The 12,192-nt window shown below is 36.5% G+C and overlaps 1 long non-coding RNA gene across 2 annotated transcripts in view; it reads right to left on the reverse strand.

Moving 5' to 3' along the window:
• The window catches only part of LOC111821986 (uncharacterized), a 91,432-nt gene extending 88,920 nt beyond the window's left edge, over positions 1–2,512 (reverse strand). For both annotated transcript variants that reach the window (XR_002825284.1, XR_002825285.1), the window contains exons 1-2: positions 2,241–2,512; positions 1,943–2,066 (exon numbers count right to left, since the gene is read on the reverse strand). This is a non-coding gene — a long non-coding RNA (uncharacterized LOC111821986). The remainder of the gene's footprint in view (positions 1–1,942; positions 2,067–2,240) is intronic.
• Between the last annotated feature and the right edge of the window lie 9,680 nt (positions 2,513–12,192).

Below are 12,192 nucleotides of genomic sequence, written 5' to 3' on the forward strand. Positions count from 1 at the left end.
TTTCCTCACTGAATCCTTAAAATAATTCAAAGAGATAGGCAGTGGGCCAGGGCCTTTTTATTCCCCTCAAGGTGACATTTATCTGTGTGTTTTCACATAAATGAACCCTGAGAGGTAATAAGATTTCCTCTGACTTGTCTTGTTTTCCACAACATTATCCAGAGAAGCCGATTTTTCCAGCAACTGAAAACGCAATAGAGTAAGCCAGGGGAGATGACAAGACGCATTTTATATCTGTTGAAATATGTGTAGGCACCTTATTAATTACAAAAGAAAATCTAAGCACTAAAGATAAGTGGCATGGTCCCCAGCTTACTAATTAGAGAAGTAGTCAGTGTGGCAAAGTGATGTGACCATTGCATTCCAGATCTCAATTCAAGATTAAAAAAGCAGCTTTCCATACCTGTCATAAAATTAATAAAGATTCATTATGATGTTGTATACCCCTATGACCTCAGAGCATACAGTGGGAAGTTATGGTTATAAAAGTATGATGAGTTATAAGGCCCCACAATACATTCAGCATTAATTTGGTATCTGATGTACTAAAATCTGCCTTCATCACTTTTCCTATTTCCTCTAACTCAATCCTGTTTATTCCCTCCCCCTCCCCATAATAATAAATAACATTTATAGAGTTAGGATCGATTCGATGGCAAGCTGGTTTGGTTTTTATAGAGGTCTTACTATCTACCAGGCATTGTTCTAAGAACTTTACATGTACTACATCATTTAATTACCACAACAACCACATTAGGTACTGTTCTCTTCATATCCATTTACAGATGAAATGGCCATGATACAAATAGGTTAGGTAACATACCCAACTGGCACACAGCTGGGGAGTATCAGAGCAGAAATTCAAATCCAAGCAGTGTAGAATTAGGGCCCTTGTTCTCAAATACTGAGTTATCTTCCTCCCATATCTCTGCCTACATTTTTATCTCAAGTCAGAATCATCTCTCTCCTGCAATAGTACAACAGCCTTCTAGCTGATCTCCATTAAACTTCTCTCTTAATTCATTATTATTATTTATTATTAAAATAGTATATGAATACATTCCCCAGGTAAAATATTCTAATAGCATAGATTAGACAAAGTCCCATTTGGCCCCCAGTTACAATCCCAGGTTTCTCCCCGTGATCTGGTATGTCCCCTCCTACATCATTTACTGCATATGTATATACCTTTAAAAACACAGTATTGTTTGAAGGATTTTTAAAAAATAAATGTTATTTTACTAAGCATTTGAAAATTTCATTTAAAATTCATATGTCTTTGAGAATATTCCAAATCACAATACTGTGATTTTGAGAGAAGAAATACCTGGTTATGACAGTCCCTTTTGTACGATACCTATTGAAGTGTTTTACTCTTCTTTTTAATACCAGTGACACTGAGCAAAGTTCTCCAAAAGAAAAGATAAGGAAAAAAAAAAAAAAAACACTCTGGGTATTTCCCAGAGTTGCCATGCCCTGAGGCCAGATCTACTTCTGGATAAGCAGAATATACAACTTACCTGAACAGTTCATTCCTGCAGCACCCTGGAGTATTGGAATTACGTTATGGTTCTACTCGCTACTGAACCAATTTCTTCACAGAATTGAATGTGTTTACCTCTCTACTTGTTTACTATCTCCAGAGTGAAAGCTCTTGAGGACAAGAATTGCATCTATCTTGTTTCCTCCTCAGCCTTATTTTTTGGCTCAGTACCCAGCCTGTAGTTAAAGCTCAACAAATATTTGTTTAATGAATGAATGAACCCAATAATATATGACTAACTTTGATTCAAACTCAGGGTTCCATGAGTTCTGTGCTTTGGCTTTTTGAAATCTTGAAACACAGGAGGATTTGATCGTCCCTGGACATTGTACAGTTGGGATGACCTAAACCGTTATAGAGCAGTCATCATAAATAACCACTCAGCTAAGCAATACCTACCTGTGGTGCAGAGCATGGAAAGAGCAGACCTTCAGAGTCAGCCACCTGAGTTAATAAAACATCACCACACGCTTGCTGTGTGACCTTGGACAGTTTTCTTAACCTCTCTTTTCAGTTTCTTTGTCTGTAATAATGAAGATAATAAACCTTTGTGATTTAGTGAGAATTAGGTGAAATAATGTATTAATGCATGTAATAACGTGTAAGACATTCAGTAGGTGCTCATTAAATGGCAGTCTGTTTCTCCCTTCATCCACTCCTGACCTGTTACTAATAATAAGACTTTGATTTTACTTACCCTGATAATCATTTCTCTTCTTTTGTTTCCATTTGTGGCACTCTGGACAGCAGCTTCTTTCTCTTCCAGTGCTGACCTACTGACGGGTTGGAATCAGTCCCAGAGCTCTGGGCTCTAGAGATTGCCGGTAGACTGTGAAGCATTATGGATCAAATCCAAGTTCTATAGCACATAATGGTTCTGGCCATTAAAAGAAAAAATCCAAACTGTTGTAGCTACTTTACAGAGTATAATATATACCCAAGAGTTTATAATAGGGTTCCCAAATGTGGTGTTCTAAAAATCGAAAATTACTCATCCCTTCATAGAAATAAATTGCTATGCTTAAGGATTAAAACAGGCACTTTGTTCTTGAGTCTAAAATTTTCCCTAAAAGGTATCACAATTATAATTTCAAAACCAGTGAATGTTATTCAAACAGAACAAGGTAGAATCCTTAACTTAAAATCACTAGATTTAGACTTTCATCCTGTAATACTCTTTACCCAACCTCCACCATTTCTGCTACCTCAAATTCATTTGGATCTACCCCAAAACCCTTTATTTACAAAGTCTTAAATACTCAGAAACACTTGTATTTATTCTATCATGTACACACCCTAACAAGGCATCCCAGGACTTTAAAAAAACTTAAGGAGGCTCAGCTGAACAAAATCTTGCCTCTATTATAATTATTCTCATTCTTCTCCAACAACATTTAATAATGTCTTCCCACAAAACATTTGGGCAAGCCTACTGGGCTGCTACATTAACGATCCTCTAGGAATTTTCGGAGTCCCTGGGTGGTGTAAATGGTTAGTGTCGTCAACTGCTAACCAAAAGGTTGGAGGTTCGAGTCTACCCAGAGGCACCTCGGAAGAAAGGCCTGGTGATCTGCTTCCAAAAAATCAGCCTGAAAATCCTATGGAGCACAGTTCTACTCTAACACACATGGAGTCGCCATGAGTCATAATTGACTGCACAGCAACTGGTTTTTGGTTTTTTAAAAAGTGATAATCCCTTGCTTCTTCATATTGTACTGCATATTTGAGTGAAAAAAAAAATGCCCAGCTTGACAAAGATAGAGTTTCTGCTATCCATTTTGGCTCTAACCACAATCCTTTAGTGGAAATCAATCTGGGCATCTTCTAAATCATGTTTAAAAAATAAATCAAGTTCTTGTTTTGAGATCTGGGTGACGTCAAGAATATTTAGAGTATTTTCTTCATGTGTCCTTGGCTTGAAGAGTATATCTTTTCCTCAGAGATTAAGCAAGAGTTTAATCTAATTAAAAGCATAGTCAGTAGGATTAGCTAAACATACTAAAGAAGAGTGGTGGCTGAATTACTGTATCCTAGTTCACCTTTGGTAAGAGCTGATCTCAGAGTTCCTTATTCATATAAAGCTCCAAACCAGGAGGAATTCAAACATCACTCACGTGCTCTTACCAAGGAACACCAAAGTGGAAATTAATAGCTAAATGGGCCTGAAAGTGTCCAGGAAGAACTATATTTTCTCAATCCTGGGTTCCAGGATTCTTATTTTTTCGTCTAAATATATAAGGTGCAGGGAAGAGATGCATTCAGGTCATCTAAAGCTTGCTGTGAACTTTTACTACGTTCAGAAAAGGGCATAGGGACTTTATGGAGATGCAGTTAAGAAAAAGATATGAGCTCCCTTTAAGAGACTTATAATAAAACAAGTCTGAGGAAGCTAGTTGAATGCAAACATCCATGGGGACAGGGAGTGGGGGGAATCAGGGAATTTACAAACTGTTTGGCTACCTAGGCATTCAGTCTTGCAGGCCAGGTATTTGCTGGATCTGGGGCAAAAGGGGGCCACCCAACCAAGATGGTTATTTAAGGACCTAAATCTTACCATTATCCCCATCATCTGAGTGCATCAGATATCATCTGTCCTTCCAAGGTTTGGTGTCTACACAGCAAAATACCAGAGAATCTTAAAGGACAGTATGATTTCATAGTCTTGCTAGTTCCTTAAAGTCTCTTATTGTTGTTATTGTGTGCCATCAAGTCGATTCTGACTCATAGCGTCCCTATAGAACAGCGTAGAACTGTGCCATGGGGGTTTCCTAGGCTGTAATCTTTACTAGAGCAGATTGCCAAGTCCTTTCTCCTGTGCAGCCAATGATGGGTTTGAACTGCCAACCTTTTGGTTAGCAGCAGAGTGCTTCACCATTGCGCCAACAGGGCTCCTTAAAGCATCTTGTTAAAGCACCTTGATTCTTCAAAGATGAAGGGAGACAAAGAAAACCACAGCCTATAAAATTCATGCTCAGAATATTTCATCGATTGACAAAATAACTATAATTAGTAACAAGAAAAGGCAAAGAAGAAAGCAATAATTGAAAATAGACACATCTTAAACAGACAACAGCCCCAGCCCAGTTAATTGTAAATTAAAATTTATGTCTCCTGTGTCTCCCTGTCCTCCTCCGCCTCTCCCTCCCTCGTCCCTCACCTCCCTTTTTGCCTTTTAAAAAGCAATTTTGCCCAAACTCAGCTCAAGTTAAGCCACTTGAATTACAGTGGTGTGAAATCAAAGCTTTGCTCTGGAGATTGGGAGCTGAGATGTAGTTTGCTACAGACCTTGTAAAATCATCCACCATTCCAGAAAACCCAGCTACACCATTAGAAAACCTTATGTTTCTTCCTGGACCACACAAAGAATTTTAAATAATGTGTTAATCTGTTGTAGTCTTTCTTCAGGTAGTGAGGAGTGGGATTGGGAGGGGTAGGACAGAGGTTGGGATATCTGTGAGTAGGGCATTTTTTAATGTCTCAATTAAAATGGTTAATTAGATACCATAGAGATTCCTTGGATGCTTACAAAATTGTATAAAATGCTTATATCAAACTTCTTACTTCTGAGGGGGATTTCTCTTTCATTTTAAATAGTGTTCTTTATATTTGCTATCTGGTAATACTGAAAACAAAATCTCAGGGGGGAAAAAACCACTAAGAGTTTAAACATACCAACAACTTTTCAAGGACAAAGAATAAAACAACTACATGGTAGACAAAAATCTCCTTCCTGGATAAAAATCAGCATGAAACAACTTTGGGAGGAGTTAAAAGAATTATCTGCTTACAATATCAAGCCCAGAATATGGCTGTGAAGGCCCCTGTAAGTAATGCTTCACCTACCAGTTTCTTATAACCAAAAAAAAAAAAAAAAAAAAAATCCAGCAGTTTCCGCAACTGACGCAACTATCCAACAGGAAATTATACAAATTCCTCTTAAGCACCTCCACCAAAAAAAAGGTAAAGAAAAAAAAAAAAGTCTCTGACCAGAAGAACTGGGTCACAGGATGAGAGAGGAGCCATTCTCTTGAATATCATTAACTCTTGATTTTTAAGAAAGCGTGGTTCCCATTTGGCCTAAGAGAGTTTCTTAAATGTGACCTACATTCAAGCACAATTATCTTTCTTTCCCAATTGGCAAACATATACTGCATAACCTTGTTATAAAATCCCATAATTAACACAGTTTTGAATGTTACAAGAAAAATTATCTGACCTAAAATGTAGTAAGATATATAATAGTCAAATTAGAATAGTCAGACTATACATTAGCCCTGCCTTGATTTTGGAACAACAGCTTTTTCCCTTATATAACATGACTGATTTTACTGGTGGAAGTTATCCATAGAGTTCACTGGGAGAAAAAGTTAGGAATGCTACACCCTTATTGAAAGTTCAGAAATACTTTTAAATATTTTTAAAAAGTACTACCAAAGACTAAAACTAAAGCATTACTCACGAAGCCCTATGGAAGTAGGAATGTAATTTGTAGACAGTTGTCTTTATGCTGTTACATTTACTGGGTTTTATCAAGTGATATCTGAGAGGCATGGTGTGGTTTAGGAGAAAAAGTGTTGAAACGTTTGGATCTGAGTACCATGCCAGCATTCAACAACTCTATGATCATGTGATTCTCTTGGAATCCCCATTTCTCATCTGCAATGTGGGATAGTTGCAATATCTATCTCATACAGTTGTTGTAAAGAACAAATATAATAAGTTGAAGTAACTTATAAACTGAAAAGGATTAAACAAATGCTTAAGTCATTATATGCCTTCAAATACCAAGAAAATTGTCATACAATATGCTAAAAGACATACAAAATATGTCCACAGAAACCTTTTTACAAATGTAGGTTACAAATAAATACTGAATATGCATCTAGAGATTTCAGGTCATACAAATATGCATTTAAATATTTACATGGATTCCCAGAAAAAGAGCAGATTGTCCGCATGTATTTATATTCTCTTCCACAAAAGTCCATTAAAAGTCGGTAAAGGAATACAAATGGGTATAAATGCACAAGGTAAAATAACAATGAGAAATGCCCATTAGCTGATAAAAAAAATTTAACAATTTTTTAAAAGATAACAAGTGGATGGAGTCATGCTAAGATACAAAAGGTGACCAAAGAAGTTAGTTTAGAGTAAAATAAAGAGGGGTACTGACATGGATGGAGATAAGGCTAGAAGAACCAATGAGATGCTCAGAATTCTCAAAATATAGATACCCTAGGAGTGGGAGTGAAATATAAGGCTAAAAAAATAGATAAAATCAATCAGAAGTCTATTTATGGAGCAGATGATTTTTCCCCTATGTAAATCACAGCCCCATTGTGTTTTTATTGCCTCGGTCTAAAAATATGAATTTCCTTATTTTTAGAAATGTCCTTACTATGAGAAACTCACACCAGGATAAACAAATGGGAGAAACTTGTTCCAAATTAAAAAGAGATAATACGGAGAACAGAAGTTTTTCAAGAAATTCTAACATCCTTAGAGAGATTCGAGACCACATTCCATCCGTTTGACACAAACAGGATGCTATGAAAAAAGAATGAGCTGAGATTAAAAAGGAGCCCTTGGATTAAAAAAAAAAATTATGATTACCAAAATAAAAAAGCAATTAGAATTTTAAGAATATAAAATTGAGAGGACAGAATGAAAATATAAATAAAAGATAACAGACAAAGGGATCATTCAGGAAGACTAACAGATGATTAATAAGAATTATGAATAGGAAAAATGAAGGGGAGAAAATTATTTAAATGATACAAAAGAATTTTGTATAGCTGAAAGACTTCTTAATTCTTCAGACTGAAAGAACCGACCAGTGGCGGAGAAAACATCTCCGTCTAGGATCATTGAAAAATTTCAAAGCACAAGAAGAAAGAAAATATTCTAAAAGCCTCCAGAAAGAAAAAAAGCAGAGCATCTACAAAGAATGAGAACCAGACTGGTGTTAAATTTCATATCACAACGCAGGATACTCAAGAAAAAGGAGCAACACCTTTAAGATTCTGATGAAAAATTATTTTTAAACTATATTTTCTGTACCTAATCAAGTTATTATTCAAGTGTGAACATAGATCACACTTGCATTTGTGGATTTTCACACATTCAAAGAATCAGAAAAGTTGCATCCCACCTACAATTTAGTTGAGTATGTTGAGTATGTACTGCAGCAAGAGAAGTAAAGAAAACACTTGAGTTCCAGAAATGGGGAAACCAACTCAATAAAGCAGAGAAAGATAATACCAGGATGATCACTGTGTAGTAGACCTAAAGAAGAAGTACAGATAGGAGTAGGAGGATGAAGGGTTTCAGGAGAAAGAAGTTTCTGGTAAATTTTTAACAAAATCTCTAGATGAACAAGCAGGGGGGAGAAAAGGCTCTAATACAGACAATTAATATAAAAGGCAATTAGAAGCTCCCAGAAAATTAAAAAGCTGTACAAAAAAGAAGGTATAATAATAATACACTACTTGACCCTGCAATAAACAATATTGAGCCTCAATGTAAACACTACTTGCTGATTTACAATTTTAGAATAAGCCTATAGACAAAGATTGGTAGAATTAATTATGATTAAAGAGCAGAAGGTAAATGTTAATAATCTTGACACTGGAGGTATAATTATGTGGGAGAGAAAAACTGAAGAGATGGGGACTATTATGAAAGGAATAGTATTTTACCTAAACTTGCAGAGGTAACCAATAAAGGATCTAAAGTATTGGTTTGACTAAAAGGGAATATTAAGTGGCTTAATCAAGTTACATTCTCACCTACCAGTATAGGAAGACAATATATAATAGCTGAAACTAATAACTTGAAAATTAGCAGTATATTATTTAGAGATAGAGAAGTAACTACCCAAACAAAAAAAAACCAAACCCGTTCCTGTCGAGTCAATTCCAACTCATAGTGACCCCATAGGACAGAGTAAGAACTTCCCCTAGGGTTTCCAAGGAGCAGCTGGTGGGTTAGAACTGCCAACCTTTCGGTTAGCATCGCAACGCTTAACCACCACACCACCTAGGGCTCCAGGGAAATAACTAGTGAAAGAAATAGCTATAAAAGTTAAAGTTACATCTGCAGACACTGGGAATAAGGAGTAGGACAAGGCAACTGTTGCTTTTCAACATAATACCTGTCTCCTTTTTTTCTGTTGCTGTTATGAACATTTTTACTTTGATAAAAATTTTTACATGATTATTATAAAAATCAAAGTACATAAATAATACTAAAAAATTATAATCCACTATCACACATAAATTGATCAAATTCATGTAGAGATTAAGTGACAAAGTATTCTTCCACAATATATTTAATGCTGAAATGATCTCAGAATGGGGCAATGCTCACTTTATTTTGATAAAAAGCTGCTAACTATATTTCTAAGTCTTCCAAACCCAAGGAGATAGAAACTGTCTTCAAGCATCCCCTCCATTTGGGAGCATCTGTGCTCACTGATCTACAATGTGCAGGGAATGCCTGATTATTTTATTACATCATTTGCTACTGCAGGAATTACTTATGATCTTTCACCAACAAACTGAGAACACGTAGGGCTGATACATTGATTCAGAATTCTAAACTTAAAATTAGTAAATTTAGGAGAGTCCCCTCCACCACCAACACTCCCTTTATCTACCCTCCAAACATCTACTTTTGTCACCAGGAACTACTCATGCATTTTGCAAGTAAGGTCCTTTGTGAGCAGCAGAGAACAAAGAGAATTTCCTGCGATATGATGCTGAAACATGATCATGAATGTATACTGTCTTGCTTATTGAATATCATCCCTGGCCATTATTCAAATATTGTTCTCTTTGGATAGAAGAGACAAAGATGAGAAGTCCACTTAAGTGCTCAAACAGTACCCTCTGCTGGTAGAGTCTGAGCTGAAGATTTGATTTGTAGTAGGATTTAGTCATATTAACAACACACAGAAAGGAGAGAAGAAAAGAAAGCAAGGTGAAAACCATAGGCCAGGATGTAAAAGACAAGCACAAACAAAAAAATCAATGAATTCTAGTTAGACTTAAGGAAACTGACTTATTTTAGGCATCATATCGTATCAATGACGCACATGTACTTTATTAAAACCTGATACAGTACTCTCTTCTTACAAAAAGGATGCATTAATGAGAGGTTTTGCATATTACATTCATTCTTTGCTTTACAAAATGATTCACGATTGGTTCCCCAGCGTGTTCCTCCAGTGCTCTGAACATGTGATGTGATTTACACACTACGTTTCAGGAATGTATTAGCTGTCTAAAATAGTGGCTTCTTGAGTCACTATCCAGGGCTCTTCTATGACATGAAAGATGTCTGTGCTACTTGACATGTTTATAAATGTTTAGGATAAGTTCAAAATTCATTTTTACTGTTCTTGCTAATATGCAAGGAGCAGTGGTTTGGAGATGACAGGATTAATTTATCCGATGAAGGAAGGAATGAGTAACATATGTTCTCCAGGGCAGGGGCTATCTTATGATCTATTTTGCTTAATATGGTATAAATGCTTAATAAATTGAGTAGCAATTAAAAACAGGTGCAGTTCTACATTTAGAAGAGTAGAACCAGCATTTTATATCTTGGACTAAAAACCAATTGAATATTCAGCTCTCTGTGCCTATCATCCTGGTGGGATTCACAATAGATAAAATACATCCCGTTCTCATGAAGCATTTGCAGTAGAGAAAAAAGTCAATATTATTTTGAGGCATTAAATAGTGGGGCACCCTACTGGCCTTTATTCTTCTCCTCCAAAGGAACAATGGGGAGAATTTAAATGCCCACGGGGCCAAGCGATAAGGGACATGAGTGGCACACACTAAGTGTAATAAAAAGCACGTGGTCTTCTTGGTCTATCTTTTGTTTTTGACTGAAAGATATGAATAAACCAAAAGTACGTGGATAAATAAAAAACAAACAAACAAAAAAAACAAACCACTTGCCTTTAAGTCAATTCCAACTCATGGGGACCCCAAGTATATCAGAGTAGAACTGTACTCCATAGGGTTTTCAATGGCTGATTTTCGGAAGTTGATCCCTAGGCCTCTTTCTGAGGTTCCTCTGGATGGACTTGAACCTCCAACCTTTTGGTTAGCAGCTGAGTGCATTAACTGTTTGACTACCCAGAGACTCCAAGAGATAGATACAAAGAAATAATTCCCTACAGTAAAAAAAAAAAAAAAAAAAAAAACAGTGCAAACACGGTGATGATGGTAACCACAGCCTCCCGTCAGTGTTAGGAAGGCAATAAGGAGTGGGAAGGCTGTGATGAAATGGAAAGTACATGCCCTACCTTAAACTGGTCAAATCGTTAGCACTTGTCGTTATTACCACGAAGCTCTGAGGGCCAAGGGCTGCAGATCGTATGTATTTTTTTCAAGAAGAGTTCAAAGTGAAAGTATTTACATAACATTTCCTCTTTGGGGCTCAGATTTTTACAGAAGAGTCTGTGAACCAAAACAAACATCTGCAAACTAGATTTATCCCACACAGGCCAGCAGTGTATAACTACTACAGACTAAATGTTCTTTCCTTTTGCCTCCAGGTCTTTCCACATGCCCTTCCTTTTGCCGTTACCCCCTTCCTTTCTCCTGTTTAACTTTACTCACCTCTCTCTTGCATTTACTCAAATGTTACTGCCTCCAGGATGTCTTTGTTGATTTTCTAGATTAGGCTGTGTGTCCTTGTGATAGGCTCAACCAGCTTTCTGTACTTTTCCATCATAGCACATTTGTTTTTATTTGTAGTTACATATTTATTTATGTAATTATTTGAGGGTTTTTTTTTCCTCCTCCACCATGAGGGCAGAGGCCACATCTCTTTTGTTTGGAAGTTCATTGCCTATCATAAAGTAGGCATCAGCAAATAATTATTGAATGAATGAGTAATAACTTTAAAGTGGCTCTTCCTAGGTGTAGCTGGAATTGCTTACCTGTGGTAAACATTATATGAATCCTTCAATTTGTAATTTCTAATCAGGAAGTTTTGAGTTTCAATCCCAGACAGCCCACCTGCTGACTGTGTGATGTTAAGTTGCTTAACTTCCCAGAGTTTGTTTCCTCATTTAAAAAAAAAAAAAAAAAAGAGAGAGAATATTAATACTTACTTCATAGGTTTGTGCAGAGGCCTAAAGATGATACATCTAAATACTTATATGGTACTAGCACATAGTAGGTGATCAATAAATGTTAAATTATCATTACCGTGAATACTAATAATTAGTCTACTCACACTAGCTTGCCCAGACCCCCTCTGGGACCAGTGGTGAGGGACTGGCAGATCTAAGCTAACAGACCCACTTCTGAGCCTTTGTCTTCAGAACAGCATTTTCCTACCTATCAAGCTAACTAGACATGTACGCCTGCTCTATAATCAGCATTCAGAAAAATCGGATCTTAAAGAGATCTTACAATCCAGTGTTTTAAATCATGGAATTTAAAAAAAATGTTGGAAAGATTTATTCACTTCTAATATCTTTCCTGATTCTTTAACTGATCTTAACTCTGAGAATTCTCAACACGTATAGCTCAGGCCCCACCACGTGCCAGGAATGAGTTATGAACTTAAAGTGGATCAATGGACATGAGACCTTGACTTAGGACATCTGGAAAGAAGGCAGAGTG

The sequence above is a fragment of the Trichechus manatus genome, unplaced genomic scaffold (genome assembly GCF_000243295.1).
Source record: "Trichechus manatus latirostris isolate Lorelei unplaced genomic scaffold, TriManLat1.0 scaffold00119, whole genome shotgun sequence".
Lineage (NCBI taxonomy): Eukaryota > Metazoa > Chordata > Mammalia > Sirenia > Trichechidae > Trichechus > Trichechus manatus.